The sequence below is a fragment of the Schistocerca piceifrons genome, chromosome 2 (genome assembly GCF_021461385.2).
Source record: "Schistocerca piceifrons isolate TAMUIC-IGC-003096 chromosome 2, iqSchPice1.1, whole genome shotgun sequence".
Taxonomy (NCBI): Eukaryota; Metazoa; Arthropoda; class Insecta; order Orthoptera; family Acrididae; genus Schistocerca; species Schistocerca piceifrons.
This window is the reverse complement of record NC_060139.1, coordinates 676,251,600-676,271,996: the sequence shown is the minus strand read 5'-3', so window position 1 is coordinate 676,271,996 and position 20,397 is coordinate 676,251,600. Positions and strand designations below refer to the sequence as shown.

The 20,397-nt window shown below is 39.0% G+C and overlaps 1 protein-coding gene across 5 annotated transcripts in view; it reads left to right on the top strand.

Annotated features, from left to right (window-relative positions):
* Positions 1-20,397, top strand: part of LOC124774945 ((E3-independent) E2 ubiquitin-conjugating enzyme UBE2O) — a 230,923-nt gene that overhangs the window by 11,379 nt on the left and 199,147 nt on the right. The window lies entirely within an intron of this gene.

Here is a 20,397-nt window from a genome sequence, read left to right as displayed (position 1 = left end):
ACATCCATCCAAGATGATACAAGGTTTTGAAGGAAAGAAAACTGTATGAAGTTTGGAACCAAAAGATTGTAAGATTGTATGCTGCAATGTTGTGCGGAATGTCAAGGAAAAATACAACTAGAGGCTTTTCGCAAAGATGCTTTTACAGAATGTGACCCTGAAGGAACAATGTAATACCAGCAATAGGTCCATACTGACAGACACACGTTGGAGACATGTCAGAGAGCTGTTAAATACTTCATGGAGACACTGATTTTGAAAATTACCAGTTTAAGAAGCCATCACATGTGACAAAACACTAGAGTTTATACCTTAAGCAGCTAAAAAGAAATCTTGCCAAAAATGAATTAATTATATTTATGTATTTTGCTGAGAATTATTCATTTGTTGTTGAAGTTCTGCAAAGTTTTAGTTAGGCCACATGCATTTGTTATCTTTTTTGGTGGCAAAGAATGTCAGAGTATTAGCATTTGTATGATCAGCAACTGTCTCCATCGAATGATACCATCGCTGTCCATGCCTTTCAAATAAAGTTTCACATGAACAAGATGATGTCCTCATTAGCTTTATGCACCCACATGGTTCTGCCTGTTCCTTCCACCGGCCAGCTGCTAGACATGCCTGCTGGTTTCCTGAGCAACATACTTTCATGACTTTAGAAGCGCAGTCACCACCACCACCAGGAAGACAACACAGTTTTCCTCAATCTGTCCTTGACAAAATTGTAAAACTATTTAACCAAAAATGGAACCGACTCTTTAGTGTTTTTGTTTTGCAAATTTGCTGTTTTGTGTATTGTACTTGTTTTATGGCATATGTTTGAAACTGATTTATATACTCAAAAAAATTAAGTGTGGGACGTTATGAGCAAAATATTCCACTTTTCAGTCTTCTCGAAGTGATAAAATAACAACTTTCGAAATGTATGTTTACCTATCAATGTGATAGATCCCAAAATTGAATAATATAGCTTTGAAAGCTTAAAGCATGCTCTTTCAAGCTATGGAAAAAAAGAGAGTGAGAATTGAATAAGACACGGTTGAGATACTGCCTCCCAAAAAAATATAAAATTTGCATGTAGAAAATTTTGACCAACTTCGCAGCTGCATATCTTTTCTTCTAGCCATCCAATGTTATTTAAATTTGATCCATATATAGACATCATAGTTAGGAATAACCCTCTAAAGTTCTGGTATGATTGGTTTATTTGAAAAGTAGCAGTGGTTGGTCAAACCTTGGCTCTCAGAATAGCAAAACGAATTTATTAGCCACTTTAGACGCTTATATCTACATTTAGGTGTGGCTAAATCCCAAATTTTTGCCATGGTGTGATTCACTACAAAAAGTTATCTACATATATTAAAGCAAATGACCAAATGTGTGCTAGAACTTTTAAAAAAGCCTAGCACACTTGTCACATTTTCACCTTTGTATGTGATGCGAAGATGAGTAGCCTCTCTTTAAAAGCCCCTAGAAATTCAACCACTGAAGATACTGAACTGAAATTTGATATATAAACATCAAAGACCATATAGAATCTCCACACCAAATTTCATTAGATTTGGAGATGGTAGAGTGTGGACTCCTGGTTCTCTGGACATGAAATGACCGTCACATTTTTTTGTTCTCTACTGTTTTAAGAGTTATTTACAAAATATACATTCTTCAAAGGGCCGTACCATTTACAAAAATGAAGCTAAAATGAAAATTCTTTCTCTCTTAACACTTATAATATAGAGGCCTAATATATTTTTTTCCAGTGAAATTTGTGACCATGAGTTGGCGTGACCTGTACAATTTGAGATGGAATCACCCAGTACATATTCACAAATGCACAATAGATGCAAAAACAGATCTGCTCTTCATGTACTGATGTTGAATCTTAAGTTTGGCACAGAAAGGAGGGAAATACACAAAGATGCTCTGATAATGTTTCCAGTAGTAACAAAACTAAAATACTAGCTTGTAGCCAAATAAATACGTATTTTATATTGTCTTTGCAGACATTTTATTGAGTGTAGGGTCCATGTCCCACATCATAAGTTTTATCTCGAATGTGAGCTGTGGAATGTGGACGTAACTGATTTATTATGACTGAAATTCAAACTGAAGAAGAAATATTCCAACTGAAATAAAATTTGTGGACAGGACATTGTGAACTAATAGAGAGAGTACGAAATTATAGACAACACAGTAAATGCGAGTGAGAGCTTTCAGAATAATTAACTGTGAATGAGTGATTTGTTTGATGTTTCTTTCCTGTTTACAGATTAGATTTTATGGAAGAAGGAAAATGTTGACAGATAAAAACATCCAGACAGGAATTCAGGAGACATATTTTGCTTACAACTACTTTAATTTTTCGTGAATTTAAGCAGATAATTAAGGCCTACACACAAATGAATGCTTACTAAATACATGAAGTCAATTGAAGCGTAGGCTCAAATGAAATAAGCGTGAATGACAACCAGCAGCAGTAATATGAGGAGAACTTCTGTGACTAAGTACTGTGGCAACAATGTCAGCTGTTTAGTGCCATCATTAGGTGAAAAATCTTTGCGATACCTCAATTGAAATAGGGACATATTTCATATGTAATGTGGAAAGGAAAGTGTAATAAAATAACAGTTAAATCAACAATTCTGAAGAAATGAAATTGCTTATCACATCGCAATTACATTCATACATTTCCACAGGTACTATTGCTCCTCTTATGGAATTTAAGAAAAAAACATAACTGCATGATTAAAACCTAATAAGCTTTTTGATATACAATTCGTAACTATGACAAGTAACAATGGTATTTCAGCTATATTAGCTTATTATCTGTTCTGTAATCATGTTTATTCCTTTGCTGACACAGACAGTTTTCCATTTTTCCAGTTGGAAAATGGCACCACAATACTTTCACGTAGGAGGTAACATGTGAGGACACAGTATGTCTGTGATGTACTATTGTGCCATTAGTTCCATCTGTCACTGCCAGCCATGACACTAGAATCATACTCAATGGGTCCCTACACAATGACATCAGGAGTAGCCCAGTCTCCAAAAGATGGATTAATGTGATGTAACCCCCAGGCCACCACCATACTTGCCACTGGTCATATGGCTTAGTGCAGAACTACGATTCATCAATGAACACAGTGTGACATCATTCACCACCAGTCCATCCTTCCTGGTCACAGTACCACTCCAAACACAACCATTTTTATTGTGGCATTAATGGCAACTTACATGTGGAACGGTAATTCCCTAGTCCAGCTGCTGCTGCTGCTGCTGCTGCTGCTGCTGCTGCTGGTCTCCGATCAATGGTCTGGGAAGACACAGCATGTTACAGAGATTACCTTACATGTTCTTGGGTGGCAAGTGCAGATGTGAAGGGATTACAATCTGCACAGTGCACAATACGGCAACCCTTCTGTGTGATGGTCAGTCATGATTGACCAGAGCCTTAACAATGAATATGCAAACCCTCATGTTGCCATGAGCCCTACATTGAGTCCAAATGCCTCACAAATCTGGATATTGCATGTTTGACCACCCAGCCAAATGGGAGACCCCTTTCAAATTCTTTCAGCTGCCTCATACAATTACACATGGTCTCCGTTGTCCTTCATAGTGATCACTTGACATCTGACTTTGTTTTGTTTATGCCCCTTACATTCCATACCACTCCTGATAATGATACAAAACACGAACAATGCTAAAGTTTTCTGGTGGCCTTTCTATCTGTTACAGAAAATTGTAACTCTGAACCATTTACAAAACCACTGATGATGTGTAAATGTATGAAGTTGCATTGATGTCCAACCATGTCTTCTTAAGTGCTACCCTTGTCAGGTAGTACAGATTTTCAGACACTGTTTGAGAACAATTTAATGGCACAATTACATGGCAATACATATTGATGATTCTGTGCGCAAGAATGAATTACACTCCAGGCAAATCACTTAGTGAAGATGCAGCTAAGATAATAAGCATTATTTGATGTGGCATAATGTGCCACCACCTCTACATGCAATGAACATTATGTTGAAGTACAAGGATATATGTCAGTTGGAGGATTTGTGACAAAAAATAAGTTGTAACAAGTTGTTTATTATTAGGCCATCTTCCAGGCCACATGTTACATCTTCTCAGTCTCTCAGGCAAGAAAAATAGTCTTAATACACCTGTTGAGCACTGTGCTTTTATATGTTTGTTTCTATCATTACATTGGGACCCCTGTTACCTTACTGGACAGTACGGCAGAATGCCATGCCAAGGGGCCCGGGTTCGATTCCCGGCAGGGGCAGGAGATTTTCTCTGACCAGGGCCTGGGTTTTATGTTGTCCTTATGATCATTTCATCCCCATCTCCAATGCACAAGTCACCCAATGTGGCGTCGAATGCAATAAATACTTGCCCTTGGCGGCTGAACTTCCCCGAATGGGGGACTTGCGGCCAACAATGCCGTACACTCATTTCCATTTCCAGTGCAGTTCATATTTTATGATGGTGATAACCAACGGTTTGTTAATAAGTTGCTGCCCATCTTCATACATTTCCATACCCCATTTTTCCCCTTCGCCATTCTGTTTTAACATTTTCATATATTCATAAAATGCTGTTTGACTAACATTTCTTTTTTTGTCATTTTTACACTGTAACTTTAATTTTGTCTTGTTCGAGTACTAATGGCTGCAATGTTATGCCTGCTAAAAGTGAAAACTAGAACAACCACCACCACAACCCACAACCAGAGATGAATTGAAGACACTGCTGGAGTGTAGGAACCATTGTGTGTACACCCCAGAAAAAAAGACATGGGTGTAGTGACAGAATGTGCATTTCAAGGCAAAATGTTCTAACAGAAAAAAGAATAGAAATCTGTCAGAAGAGATTACATTCTTAGAAGTGCAGTGCTGTCACACTAATGCCTAAAACCAATTATATGCTAGTAAGTGCTTACATTTAACAGTAACAAATCAAATTAAACCACTGGCTACATGAATTCCATTCTTCTTGAAAATCAAATGTAGTTTGCTCACTTTGCAATTGAAGGGTCTGCTACAAAAAAAGAGTTGCTTCAGTTTTCCAAGCTTTTTGAGAATTAAAAAAAATTTTTTTTTGAAAATTGGAATTCCAGATGTGAGTAAATTTTCTTTCTGGTGAAATTCATCAGTAATTATTTCATACTAGAACAGTATCTTCACTGAAAGTTATATATTAGAGATCTTGGGACACATTTCTTGTAGGAGGTATCTTTTTCATGACACAGCAATGTCCTGTAGGTTGTTAGGAAATAGATTTCATAAAAAATACATTCTAGGCCTACAATCGTTTTATATCGTTAATAGAAACTAGTGAAAAATAAAATACATAATTTGATATTATAAACAAAATTAAATTTTCCAATCTCCAAATGTCCCCCATGGAACACGTCCCTCGTATGGTACACTGTCTGTGTGGGATCCATCTGTCACACTGTATGTTTAAAGAAACTGTTTCTGTTATTTCTGATTAATAATTTTATAAGCTGTTAATAGTTTAGCAGAGGAAATAAAATGTGTTCTTTATTATGCATTCTACTAAAACTAATGTGCAGTAGCTACCATAAATAATTATATATGCATTATGTTTCATTTTAATTTTTTAGTGTATTCATATGGTATTGGTGACATATTTAATTTGATGCGTGGAAAATTTTTCATTAATGTGGTTCATTGCAGAAATATTTTTCAGTAATGTGTAATTTTTATTGAACCTATTTCGAAATTATAAAATTTGAGTGCTGCTGCTTCTACTGCAACGATAGCTGTTGAAAGTTACATCTGCTGGTGGAAGATTCGTATAGTAATGATTGAGAGTTGGATACATACAGGCAAATAAACAAAAACAAATAATGTTTCCCAGTTCTGTGAAATTTGCACAATGTTTCCTCAGATACAAATATCTAGGGACAAATGAGAGGATTTTGTTTATGGTAATGATGCTTACACGAGTCTGTGACTGAAGTAGTTCAGCAAGGCAGAGAATGACCTAGCCATAGTCACTTTCATGACGTTTTGGCTCAGTTGACAGATTTTGAAACTTCAAATCATATTATCAAAGGTTATTTTCTTGTGCAGCTAAAAGGTAGACAGCAAAGTGATACGGTTCAGCTGAAGATGATTTTTTTACCATGTGTTATAAACTATCAAAATTCTTTGAATTAAAGATCCTGGTTGCAGAACCACTTAAAACAAGTGTGTGTTCACACAGCAAAGCTGACAACATTCTGTGATAGAATGAGGCAAGAGACGATACATCTGCTGCTCCTTTTTCTTCCATAAACTATAAATACAATGTGACTGTTGGGCCAGTCTGAGATAAAAGTTTTCCCACTCAATCAGACTGACTGGCACAGCAACTACAACCTCTGACAATAAAGGTTGGTGAATGAAATCAGAACGGTCAGTCGGACAACACTGGCAACTCAGAACACTGCACCAGTGTAGCGGCCGGTGTTGACAACCTGCCCCCACTGTAGCTCAGTTGAGCATCATGTTTGTTGTGTGTTAGACCTCTTGGACGAAGTGCTTGTTTAGTGCATTGGTCCTGAACTGAGAACAGGACAATGAACAAGCAAAGGGTCAATTTAAAGTTTTGTTTTAAGCTTGGCAAGACACCAAAGGAAACGCATCCAATGCTGGTATGTGTTTATGGGGATAAAGCGCTGTCTGTGAAGTGTGTGTATGAGTGGTTTGCCTATTTTTGAGGAGGCTGGGAGAGTGTTTCTGACAGTCCCTGTAGTGGACAACCAGTGTCTGCCATCAGTGACAAAAACATTGAGAAAGTCGATTAGTTGTCCTTTTCTAGTTTTCTATTACGTCAGGGGATGAGTCTGGTGGCCAATAGCAGGATCCAATTATCATTTTATGCCCATCCCTGATACTGAGTTTTGCCCAACAGTCTTACACGCAGCTTCAATTTCTGTCTCTGAGGAGTAGAGCTTTTTGCCTAGTGTGACAAATACACCACCTCCATTTCCCATTTGCCTATCCTTTCTATATACACTTAAATTTTCCCCAAAAATCTCACAGCTATCCATTTCATGTTTCATCCACCTTTCTCTACCTAGTATTATATGAACTTCACTGCTTTTCAGGAGCATTTCAAAAACTGGCACTCCATTGTGAATGCATTGGTAGTTAACCAATAGATTTTAAAACTCTCACCTGTGGGCAGCATTTCTTTTGATCTTGCTATGATACTTCCAGGTTTCTTGCAGCTATCATTATCTGGATTGGATGGAGAGTCAACTAGTCTAAAAAAATACCGTGTGTGCACCCCACATCCATTCAGCTCCCTGAGTAGCATCCTCTGATGTGCAGTGCACACCTGAGCCATATAGGGTGACCATGCAGTTCCCAGCCCTGTGGCGTAAGTTCAGGAAGTCACAGTCTAGCTTGTCACAGAACTTTGAAGTATCTGGTCCAGTCCTTCCAGTTGACTTAGAACCAAAAGGGCCATGACTAGTTCTGTGGACAATGCTGCAAATTGTGAGCTTTGTTGAAACTCCATGCGCAGGGGAAACTCCATGCGCAGGGCTGGTCTTCTCAATCTTCTCTGCCAGTCGCTGGAATGATCATGGAGCCCAGACAACAGGCATCATTTGTTCCAATATGCGCCACAGTCTGCAGTTGGGCACCACGTTCCGTCAGTGGCTGCCAGAATAGCCTCTTCAACATGCTGAATGAGGCCCCCAGAGCTGTACACATTGAGTCCCCTGCTGCCATTTCCCCTAAGTGGTGCTGTCATTCATCATACGTCTGAACGAAAAAACTCATACTGATAACTTACGAAAATATAGTTTTGTAAGCATCTGAAAATTCTCAAAAAATAACCTTTTTCTCACATAATCATACAATGAAGTTAGAGAATGATTGCTTTGAATGAGGATAGGCCTGTTGTTTTAAAAAAATTTAAAAGATTGAGCCGACAATTGACGATATCAGTATGAATTTATCATGGCACTTGTGAATGTTCAAAATTTCACCGTATATCACACTACAAATGGGTATTGGTACACTCAATGAAAGATTATGCAAAAGTGATGCAAACAGTAAAATATGGAAATCTAGAATTTCAAATCAAGGTACGAATCTTGTAGATTTGGAGTCTCACAAAGGAAAATTCTGAAGCTGGCTTTTATATATAAAGCAAGATGTTATGAGAATATACGTGCATCTTTTTCATCAGAAATTTTTTGTTGTGCGTTAGATAATCCTTACGCACCAGACACTGTTCAGTTCTACTAGTGGTTTCTGACTGAAATGTTATTGTAGGATTTGGATCCTCTGTTTTTCATTCCTTCATCCTGTCAAATTATGTGAACATGCAGTATGTAAACCATTATGTGTAAGAAAATCCTCTTCAGTGCATCGAACAGCTGTTGCAGAGCATTAAGACCTCGTTGATGTGCTTTTTCTGGGCCAGATGTATTTTTGTCCTACCTTTAGTATATATAAATATTTTTAAAAAATCTGCGTTATGCAAAAACTATTTCCTTTTATTCATCTGGATATGTTTTGATGCCTGTGTGTCATCTTCTGTTTGTCAAATTTATTTTTGTAAAGTGTAATACAGAGTTTATAATCGTTTCTATTGCAGCCCTAAAATGTGTAGCTTGTGTATTTTGTTTGTTTGTTCCAGTTACGTTAAAATTATATTCCTTGTGAAAATCCATTTTTACAGATCTATTTTAGAGCACTTTTTCATTGTTTTGACAGCATTTTATCTGCGAAGTAGTCGTAAAAAATATCTGTGCATTTTTGAAGCCTACTTTTTGTGTTTAATGTTTATGTATGTTACTGTACTAACAGTTTCTGCCCTGTTGTGCACACCTTGTGGATTTCTCTCTCTCTCTAGTGAGACTGATTATGCTGTTCTTTATATAATTTCACTCTCACATTTACTTCACACACATTTTCCACTAAACACTCTTCATAGCAAACAATTGTCTCCAAATTCATTGAGAGGTGCTGTGTTGTCACTGCTCACTTCGTTTGCCGTATGTGTAGTGTGGCACTAATTTTGAATGTTCTCTGGTAACTATTGTGGTGTGTCTGCTGGGAGACAACTTTAGACAACTTTCAGTGTGTGTCACAAATGAAAAAGAGAGAGAGAGAGAGAGAGAGAGAGAGAGAGCATTGAAAAAGGGGGTGGGATGGAGTGAAATTGAGAGAACATGTTTTTTGGTGATTGAAGGTGTTGATTATGTTTTATGTTGGGGAAATGTCTTGTACATTTCGCTGAGTTCTAAAAAGTATTTTGTTCCACAGTGTCCTATTTTCATTCAAGACGCCCTTCCCTTGTATTGGTCCGCACACTTAGCCGAGTGGTCAGCGCATCTGACTGGCATGCGGCAGGCCCAGGTTCAGTTCCCAGCTGGTATTGATTCTGTGTACAGTGATATCTAAGAAATTAAATTTCATTCCTGTTTCTGTTTCAGTGGTGAATTGTATTTTTGAGGTAACTGTGTTTGTCACTGTGTATGTAGTTGTTTTATCCAGTTGCCTGTTTCATCTGTCAAGCAAATGATGATGTCTACACACTGGGTGCCAGTGCATAACTCTGTATTGTTTTGGATATATAATTTCATTGAATATTTTGTTTTCAGTGTGGTTCAGAAATATGTTTGCAAGTAGACTACTTAAGGGTGAGCCCATTGGGAGGCCGCCTTTTTGTAGATAAATCTACTTGTTGATAGTGAAGTAGTTCTGTTCTGTTGTAATGTTTAGAATGGCTTCAATTTCATCTTTGTGTGCGTTTGTTGTATTCCCTCATTTCTGCAGTTGCTCTTGCATAATGTTTATCGTTACACCTATTGGCTCATTTGCACATATGGGCATGTTGTGAAATGATATCAGGTTCGCCATTGATGGCATAGTTATTTCTTTTATCTTTTCTATCAGTTTGTTGGTCTTTTGCACGCTTCAGATGTTCCTGAAAGTGTAAAATTTCTGTAGTACTGTATGTATGTGTCTACCTATGTGGGTAGATGGTATTTTTTAAATTAATTATTGGTGTAATTGGACATTGACGTTAATGTATCTTTGTTAAATGGTTGAGGTGGTTGCTTCGGGATTCTTTTGTGGCACACATTTGGATCAAGCTTTTCTGATAATTTTGAGGGTTTTTAGAAGTTTCTGAATTTTTCTTTGGGATTTCGTGGTGAGATTGCTGATTAATGAAGACTTTCTCTTCTATGAATTCTTCTGTTTTATTGCTGTACTATGCCTCCACTTTTATGATGATTGCATTGTGTTCTTGTGTTTTTGTGCTCAGTTTTCTGGGAGTGTTCCATTCTGTTGATTTTGTTTTTGAGGTTGGTGTTATTCTCCTTGATTATTTGTTTTCTCTCTTCTCTTAGCTGTTCCCTGTCCATTTAGACCAGCAATTAATTTCAAAAATGCACCACCTTACCACATGGGTACACACACACATACAGTACTACAGAAATTGTATACTGCCTCAAACAGAAACCTACAACGCCAATGAACTGATAGAAAAGATGTCATCATTTGCTTGGGAGACGAAACAGAAACCCAGATAAAACAATTACATACACAGTGATGTAAACATAGTTCATCCAAAAATAAAATCCGCTATTGAAATAGAAGCAGACGTGAAACTTAATTTCTAGGACATCACTGTACACAGAATCAACAAACAAACATAATATTGAAATATTCAGAAAACCTACAGCCTAGGTACAACCATTCCAATCACCCCAGGCACGCAAACTCAAGTTTGTTAGTTGGAACTGAGCGCAGTATGACAGACAGCCAGAGAGAATGGGTATGACACACAAATAGTAAACCAACTGAACAACAAAACAAAAAAGCAGATTAAAAAAGAAGAAAACATGACTAAATCACCAGCCACAATAAAGGACCAGGCATTGATGGCCGGGAGTCCCCATCTGGGGATGTTCAGCTGCTGTTTGCAAGTCTTTTCAGTTGACCCCCACATTGGGTGGCTGCTGTTTGCAAGTCTTTTCAGTTGACACCACATTGGGCGACTTGCGTGCCCGTGATGGTGAGATGACGATGAGGACAGCACAATATCCAGTTGATGAGTGGAGAAAATCTCTGACTCGGCACGAATTGAGCCCAGGCCCGTTGCATTGCAGTCAGAAGTGCAGACCACTCAGTTAATGGGGTGGAGCGATACAAGGAAAGAAACTCTCGAATGAAGATAGAACACTGGGGAACAAAATACTGTTTGGGACATCAGTGAACTGATCTGTACAAACTAACATCCCCACATAAAACATAATAAACACCCTCAATCATCCAAAAAGTCTGTTTCCTCAATACCTCTCCCTCTGCCTCTCCCTCTGCCCTTCCCCCTCCCCCTCCCAGTGAGTTAGTGAGTGTGTGTTTCTTTCCACACACACACACACACACACACACACACACACACACACATGCATAAAACACATAAGTCATACCCCAAAAGGCACTTCTCAATAATTCTTTGGAAACATTCAAAATCAGTGTCACACCAAACGTAAGACAAACAATGACCAAGTGAGCAGTGACAACATAGTACCTCTCATTGAATTTGAAGACGGAATTATTTGCTCAGATCATGTTTTGAGGAAAGTATGTATGAAGTAAATATGAGAGAGAAATTACATAAAGTTGTGATGACAGGGCACTCCATACTGTCGAAGTGACTTAAGAAAGCCACAAAGACCGGTCTGACACAGTGCATTTTCACGAGAAGTGTAATTCTCACGTGAGCAATCAAAACAAATCAAACAAAATACTCATGTTATAGTTTTTAAGCTTACAATAGATACATTATTATAAACTTGGTATTATACTTTAAAGAAATAATTTGACTCACAGAAGACGACACATACATGTTGAAACATGTCTGTGTGAATAAAAAGAAATAGTGCTTTGCGTAAGGCAGACTTAAAAAAAGAAACTTACCTTTAAATCACAAACATGGAAAAACATCAAAAGGAGCTTCGAACCTAAGGAAGATGATTCTCCCTTTACTAGTTCTGTTCAGAATAGCCAGAGAGAAAACCTAGGAATTCGGGATTAACCTATGACTAACCTCATTCTTAGAATTGAATGTATTAATTCTCAAATTCTGAAGCCTCACTCTCGACAGCTTACTTTTATAAAATATGCTTTCCTTTGTGGGAAACATCTTGTAGTCACACATTTTAGTATGGAGAAGACCTGAAAAACAACTTGGAATCATAATTTACTCAAATAATTTTATTAATTAATCCCCTGGAGATCTCTCTTAATATTCATGGGTTTTACTTTTGTTTCACTTCCTTTGATGGCAAGCCAGTCATGTCTTGACACACCACTTTGAGCAAAAGAAAGGTTGTCCGTGGATGATCATTTTTAGATATTATTAGGTTTGCAATAACTATTTATAATTTGTCCCTTGCAGTGAAGAACCATGTCTTGTCCTCATTAGTTGTAGACTGTGTTGCTATTTCTGTACTCCCTTCAGGCTTGTGCCATTGTAAACGATAATAAATAATTGCAGAACAAGATGGCTAGCACATAGACTTCTTTACCAAACTTTAGAGTGTCACTTCCAGTTGTGTCTTTGGGTATTTATCTTCCTTCTGCTCCAACTGTGCTATGGTACTCAGTTTTAAAAGGATTGTGAAGAATGATGGTTACTGCTGCTAAGGAGTGACTAGTGGCCTCAAAACACTGAGTATCTCAAAATACCACAGGCCATTACTTGTAGATTAAGCACATCCTGCTCCATTTATGCAAGTCTATTGTGCAGTGTTTTCTGGACTATGAGTGCTCATGTTATCACTTGGGAAAGTTGATTGTGTTTTAAAATCACAAGTGCTATTGCCATGAGAAGCAACTAACACCAAACCCGTTGTAATGTATTGTGTGGAACTAGGGACCTAGAAACGATGGAGAGGCTTCGTCCCCGCTATAGCCCTCAGTGGTACACAACCTCACAACAGGCTACAGCAGTCCACTCACCCCACCGCAGCCCCACACCAAACCCAGGGTTATTGTGTGGTTCAGCCCCCAGTGGACCCCCTGTGAACGTCCCTCACCAGATGAGTGTAACCCCAATGTTTGCCTGGTGAGTAATTATGGTGTACGTGTATGTGGAGAAAGTGTTCGTGCAGCAATCGCCGACATAGTGTAACTGAGGCGGAATAATTGGAACCAGCCTGCATTTGCCGAGGCAGATAGAAAACTGCCTTAAAAACCATCCACAGACTGGCCGACACCGGGCCTCGACTCAACTGCTGGGCGGGTTCGTGCCGCCTGGAAAGCAGTGTGTTAGACCGCACGGCTAACCGGGTATGTTAACACCAAACCCAAACTTAGCTCTGTATTTACTTGGAAAAATCTGTACTGAAAATCTGCCAGTCAAGAACAGAATGTACCATGTACTATGTTAGATTTTTCTTGAGGTAAGCAAGATGCTGGAATGTACTAAAAAGAGACCTTTTTGCTATTTGAAAAAGATTTGTTTATTTCAGCCCAGGATCATCTTGCAATGATAAATGAGTTTTCACTGTAGCACAGTAAAAATCAGTAGCTCAAAATATATACACAGAATACTAAATATGCTCTATAAGGATAGGACAGGTGGTCCGTTGCGGTCTTGATGATGGAATCATCCCAGCATTTGCCTGGAGTGATCTAGGAAAACAATGGAAAACACAAATCAGGATGGCCAGACAGATTGAATTGATCCCTGTTAGACAGTGTACTTTGATTTACACACAAATGTCTTATGATAACAAATAATATAAAAACCATAGTTTGCTCTTCATCACCAGAAACACTAAGGACACCTGCTGATGACTTCTGGGCCATGCAGATGGTGCTAAGCCTTTCGTGATATCTTTCTGCCTGTTCAGACAACAGGTTCCTGGACCAGCAATATTCAAGTACGCTCGGGTTTGCTTCCTGTCCTCCCATCTGCCCAGCTTGAGGGGGGGGGGGGGGGGGGAGATACTGCATCAGCAAGACATTACTGCCATGCACTTAAGATCCTGACAAATGACTTTCTTGGGTCAGTCCATGTGCAATCAACCAATGGTTTGGATCTTAACATCTCATATTTAGATAATTTTTGTACATTTATAGTAATTAGCACTTGTTTGCATGAAAATTCCCAAATTAAATTTGTATGAATCTTTCATTTTTCAGTTATTAAGTTTCAAACTTCTAAAATTATCTGATTTTTGTTTAGTATTAAACCTTAAAAGACCACATCTCAAAAACTACACTCCTGGAAATTGAAATAAGAACACCGTGAATTCATTGTCCCAGGAAGGGGAAACTTTATTGACACATTCCTGGGGTCAGATACATCACACGATCACACTGACAGAACCACAGGCACATAGACACAGGCAACAGAGCATGCACAATGTCGGCACTAGTACAGTGTATATCCACCTTTCGCAGCAATGCAGGCTGCTATTCTCCCATGGAGACGATCGTAGAGATGCTGGATGTAGTCCTGTGGAACGGCTTGCCATGCCATTTCCACCTGGCGCCTCAGTTGGACCAGCGTTCGTGCTGGACGTGCAGACCGCGTGAGACGACGCTTCATCCAGTCCCAAACATGCTCAATGGGGGACAGATCCGGAGATCTTGCTGGCCAGGGTAGTTGACTTACTCCTTCTAGAGCACGTTGGGTGGCACGGGATACATGCGGACGTGCATTGTCCTGTTGGAACAGCAAGTTCCCTTGCCGGTCTAGGAATGGTAGAACGATGGGTTCGATGACAGTTTGGATGTACCGTGCACTATTCAGTGTCCCCTCGACGATCACCAGTGGTGTACGGCCAGTGTAGGAGATCACTCCCCACACCATGATGCCGGGTGTTGGCCCTGTGTGCCTCGGTCATATGCAGTCCTGATTGTGGCGCTCACCTGCACGGCGCCAAACACGCATACGACCATCATTGGCACCAAGGCAGAAGCGACTCTCATCGCTGAAGACGACACGTCTCCATTCGTCCCTCCATTCACACCTGTCGCGACACCACTGGAGGCGGGCTGCACGATGTTGGGGTGTGAGCGGAAGGCGGCCTAACGGTGTGCGGGACCGTAGCCCAGCTTCATGGAGACGGTTGCGAATGGTCCTCGCCGATACCCCAGGAGCAACAGTGTCCCTAATTTGCTGGGAAGTGGCGGTGCGGTCCCCTACGGCACTGCGTAGGATCCTACGGTCTTGGCGTGCATCCGTGCGTCGCTGCGGTCCGGTCCCAGGTCGACGGGCACGTGCACCTTCCGCCGACCACTGGCGACAACATCGATGTACTGTGGAGACCTGACGCCCCACGTGTTGAGCAATTCGGCGGTACGTCCACCCGGCCTCCCGCGTGCCCACTATACGCCCTCGCTCAAAGTCCGTCAACTGCACATTCGGTTCACGTCCACGCTGTCGTGGCATGCTACCAGTGTTAAAGACTGCGATGGAGCTCCGTATGCCACGGCAAACTGGCTGACACTGACGGCAGCGGTGCACAAATGCTGCGCAGCTAGCGCCATTCAACGACCAACACCGCGGTTCCTGGTGTGTCCGCTGTGCCGTGCGTGTGATCATTGCTTGTACAGCCCTCTCGCAGTGTCCGGAGCAAGTATGGTGGGTCTGACACACCGGTGTCAATGTGTTCTTTTTTCCATTTCCAGGAGTGTATTTTACTTACAGACTTAAAATTTGTACCTTTTTAATTCAGTTTCTGATAAACTTTAACAATTTGTGCTTCTTGATGATATCCATAATGGTGCTGAATTTTTCCAAATCAGTTTTTTTTATTTTTTAAATTTTGAAAATATTAACATCTGAATATATTTTGGTCTGTGAGGGGGGAAAAATTTGTTAGTTGTACATTAGTTGTCAATGTGTGTGCCAGATTTCGAGATGGTATGCCAGTGGGAACACATTAAAAGTAATTTTACTTTACTGATACGTGCAGCACCTAGTGCATTGTCTGTTGGACTTGTTACTAAGCCATAAAGCAAACAGTAATATATGTTTCTTTAGTGACAATCGATTTAGTACACTGAAATTTAAATTCCTGTTTGGAATCAACTGTGAAAATATTTTAACGTATGCCATAATACATACTGAAAGAAGACTATGAATAATGTACTTTGTTATACCGTGATTTCACAATTACATTAATATTAATCAGTATTATTTATTAGACAATGTTGTAGATGTTACAGTGTGTTGTCTGAGTCTCTTGCATGAGAAAAATTTTACTTGTATTTAGCGAGAAAGACATTGTGGTGATACAGTAACAATCTTATAAAAGCCTGATATTATATAATGCAGTTTTCTTTGAAATGGTGTAATCTAGTTCTTCCAACCAGTAACGAGAGATTATCAATGTAACAATATTATGAGAAGGAAAGTTGCTGCTCACCATATATAGCGGAGATACTGCGTCGCAGATGGGCGCAACGAAAAGACTCTCACAATTAAAGCCTGTGGCTATTTTTGTTGTGCCTCCCTGCAACTCAGCATCTCCACTATATGGTGAGTAGCAACTTACCTTCTCATAATATTATTCATGTAACATTTTCTGCAAAGCTTTTCACAGCTCTTCATCTGATAGTTTGTATGTCCTTCAAGTGGCAGTTGTGAGATTCAGTTTACAAACTATGAAGTTCTTTTTAGTACTGTCGGTTTGTCTGGTATCTTGGTTATGAATAAGAAAGAGCTGGTCAACAAGGATGTATAAATGAAAGGTTTACTTCGCCTTTTTATCTCTTGTTGGCATACAAGCCATCCACCATATTTCATCATAGCAATATGTCTTGTAATGTGTTGAAAGGCATACCATCTGCATCTGGACTCACTTGAATTTTATGAACATCCAACTTTTTTAAAAAAAAAATTTGCTCATCTCCTTTTTCATTCTTCATGCTTATCATTTTTTATATAATAATTTTTAACATTTTTATGCAGCGGCAGCAACTGATATTGTTTATATAAGAATATACAGCCTACAGTTGCAGGTTAACTTTATCGTTTACCTAGGTTTCAACGTTAGTAATAACGTCTTCTTCAGAACCTGCAACAAGTTAATATTATAATGTGCTAGTAAATTATATTAGATATGGTCATCCTACAGGATGCAACGTGTAGTACTTACATAAAATATTATTTAAATGTTTGCCTAAATCAGGCCATGTCCTAAGTCAACTTCATAAAACTTGATGCATAACCATAAGGTTTTGTCACTTCTCCACTTCAGTTTATCATTTTGAAACTGTATTAAACCATGCCATCTAGCCATTAACAGGAACAGCGTAAGGGATAGTGTGCCTTTTCTGCTTTATATAACTTTTAATTTAGTTGTAGCTACTATTTACTGAACAACATTATAAAACAATAACATTCACTTCTATTAACAGCAATTCACTTCAGTAGAGATGAATTTTTCACATTAAAAAGTAGCCGATGACATATTTGCTTACCCCATTCAGACAATTGGAAGGAAGTTAATATTTGATCCCAATGTAATTCCACAACTGATTACTATGAACATTTAGAAAGCCACCTGAATTATTTTATGTGCACTTATTAAGCCACTGGTTTCATTCTATATGAACATCCTTAGATGACAAGGTGGAAAAAATGTGCCAGTGTCGTGATTGTGAGCGCATATAATGACAGAATATATTTAAAAACAAAGATGATGTGACTTACCATACGAAAGTGCTGGCAGGTCGATAGAAACACAAACAGACACATACATACACACAAAATTCAAGCTTTCGCAACAAACTGTTGCCTCATCAGGAAAGAGGGAAGGAGAGGGAAAGACGAAAGGAAGTGGGTTTTAAGGGAGAGGGTAAGGAGTCATTCCAATCCCGGGAGCGGAAAGACTTACCTTGGGGGGAAAAAAAGGACGGGTATACACTCTCGCGCGCACGCGCACACACACGCGCGCACACACACACACACACACACACACACACACACACACACACACACATATCCATCCACACATATACAGACACAAGCAGACATATTTAAAGACAAAGAGTTTGGGCAGAGATGTCAGTCGAGGCGGAAGTGCAGAGGCAAAGATGATGTTGAATGACAGGTGAGGTGTGAGTGGCGGCAACTTGAAATTAGTGGAGATTGAGGCCTGGTGGGTAACGGGAAGAGAGGATATATTGAAGAGCAAGTTCCCATCTCCGGAGTTCGGATAGGTTGGTGTTGGTGGGAAGTATCCAGATAACCCAGACGGTGTAACACTGTGCCAAGATGTGCTGGCCGTGCACCAAGGCATGTTTAGCCACAGGGTGATCCTCATTACCAACAAACACTGTCTGCCTGTGTCCATTCATGCGAATGGACAGTTTGTTGCTGGTCATTCCCACATAGAATGCATCACAGTGTAGGCAGGTCAGTTGGTAAATCACGTGGGTGCTTTCAAATGTGGCTGTGCAACTCCCGGGTTACAGGACTGGAGTAGGTGGTGGTAGGAGGGTGCATGGGACAGTTTTTACGGTAGGGAAGGTGGTTTGGGGATTTCATAGGGATGAACTAACAGGTTACAAAGGTTAGGTGGACGGCGGAAAGACACTCTTGGTGGAGTGGGCAGGATTTCATGAAGGATGGATCTCATTTCAAGGCAGGATTTGAGGAAGTCGTATCCCTGCTGGAGAGCCACATTCAGTCTGGTCCAGTCCCGGAAATTATCCTGTCACAAGTGGGCACTTTTGTGGTTCTTCTGTGGGGGATTCTGGGTTTGAGGGGATGAGGAAGTGGCTCTGGTTATTTGCTTCTGTACCAGGTCGGAAGGGTAGTTGCGGGATGCGAAAGCTGTTGTCAGGTTGTTGGTGTAATGACATGCAAGCAGCAACTTGCTTCTCTTTTCCCTCACCAGTGCTTTACTAACTTTATCTCCATAATTCATCTCTACTGAAGTGAATTGCTGTTAATAGAAGTGAATGTTATTGTTTTATAGTGTTGTTCAGTAAATAGTAGCTACAACTAAATTAAAAGTTATATAAAGCAGAAAAGGCACACTATCCCTTACGCTGTTCCTGTTAATGGCTAAATGGCATGGTTTAATACAGTTTCAAAATGATAAACAGAAGTGTGCTTAGTTATTACTCTGTAATTTCATTTTAACTATTCTTTTGTGGAATACCATAATGAAATTTGCCACAGACACATTGACAAATAGTGTACAGCTAACACAGACTTTGCAAAACAAAACGAAAAAATCAGACTATGGCATTTTCAGAATTAAAAAAAAAAGTTTGATTTGGGAAAATTTAGCAGTTTAATGGATGTGTTCAAGTAGTACACATTTTTAAAGCTTACAATAAACTGAATAAAATGGAATTAATTTCAGGTGCATACATAATATAGTTTTTGAGATGTGAACATTTTAAATTTTAACGTTTAAAGATATGACAAATTGCACAATTTTGATAACTTTAAAATTAACAATACAAAAATGAAATTTCCAAAAACGAATTAAATTTTGGATTTAAAATTAGTTTGATGTAAAATAAAAAGGAAAAAATTACAAAATTCTATATAATTAAGGTTCAAATTTATTATTTGTTTTTTTATTAGTTAACTTCCCATGGAATGACACTTTAATTTAAATGCAGCAGGGTATAGAATCCTTTTCATTATTACTAACTACTGAGTCCTCCAAGTAATCTTTAATTGTGTAGGATGCATTAAGTACGAGCTACTTTTTGAACATTTGTATTTCAGTCATTTCTTTCGTTTCCTTAGGCTGTTTGTTGTACAATTGTGTTCCCTGATAGAAAATCTGTTTCAAGGTTTTTATTTGTTAAAATCTCTTTTGGGGTTTTTATTTGTTTTTTGTTGATAAATGTAAATCCATACTGACTCTCGCACCATGACTGTATGTAGAACTATTAGTGGAATACTAAGCACAGTTATCCTTGATACACACCACACATCGACAGATGTATTTACTTGGTGCAATAAGGATGCTCAATTTTCTAAATAGCTCTCTACAATGAGCTCAACTACTACTACTACTAGTTATTATTCTTACCACCTTTTTCTGCAATTTAAAAGTGTTGTCCATGTTTCATGCCTTAAATCCTCAGGAAAGAACCCCATAGCTAAGCATAAAGTATACATAGGAATAGTGTGTCACCAAAAAAGCATAACATGCTGATGACATTCTTTTTGCCAGTATCTTTGTGTACTCATTCCAGGTTAACTGATGATCAGTATTCATGGATAAAAACTTTGTACTTGTTATATAATCAACAGATTTGTCTTGTGTGCCTAATGTGACAGGGTTGTTTTTCTTCTTTATGCCGAAGTGAATACTGTTTGTTTTTGTTATGTTCTGTGTCAGTTTACTCCTTA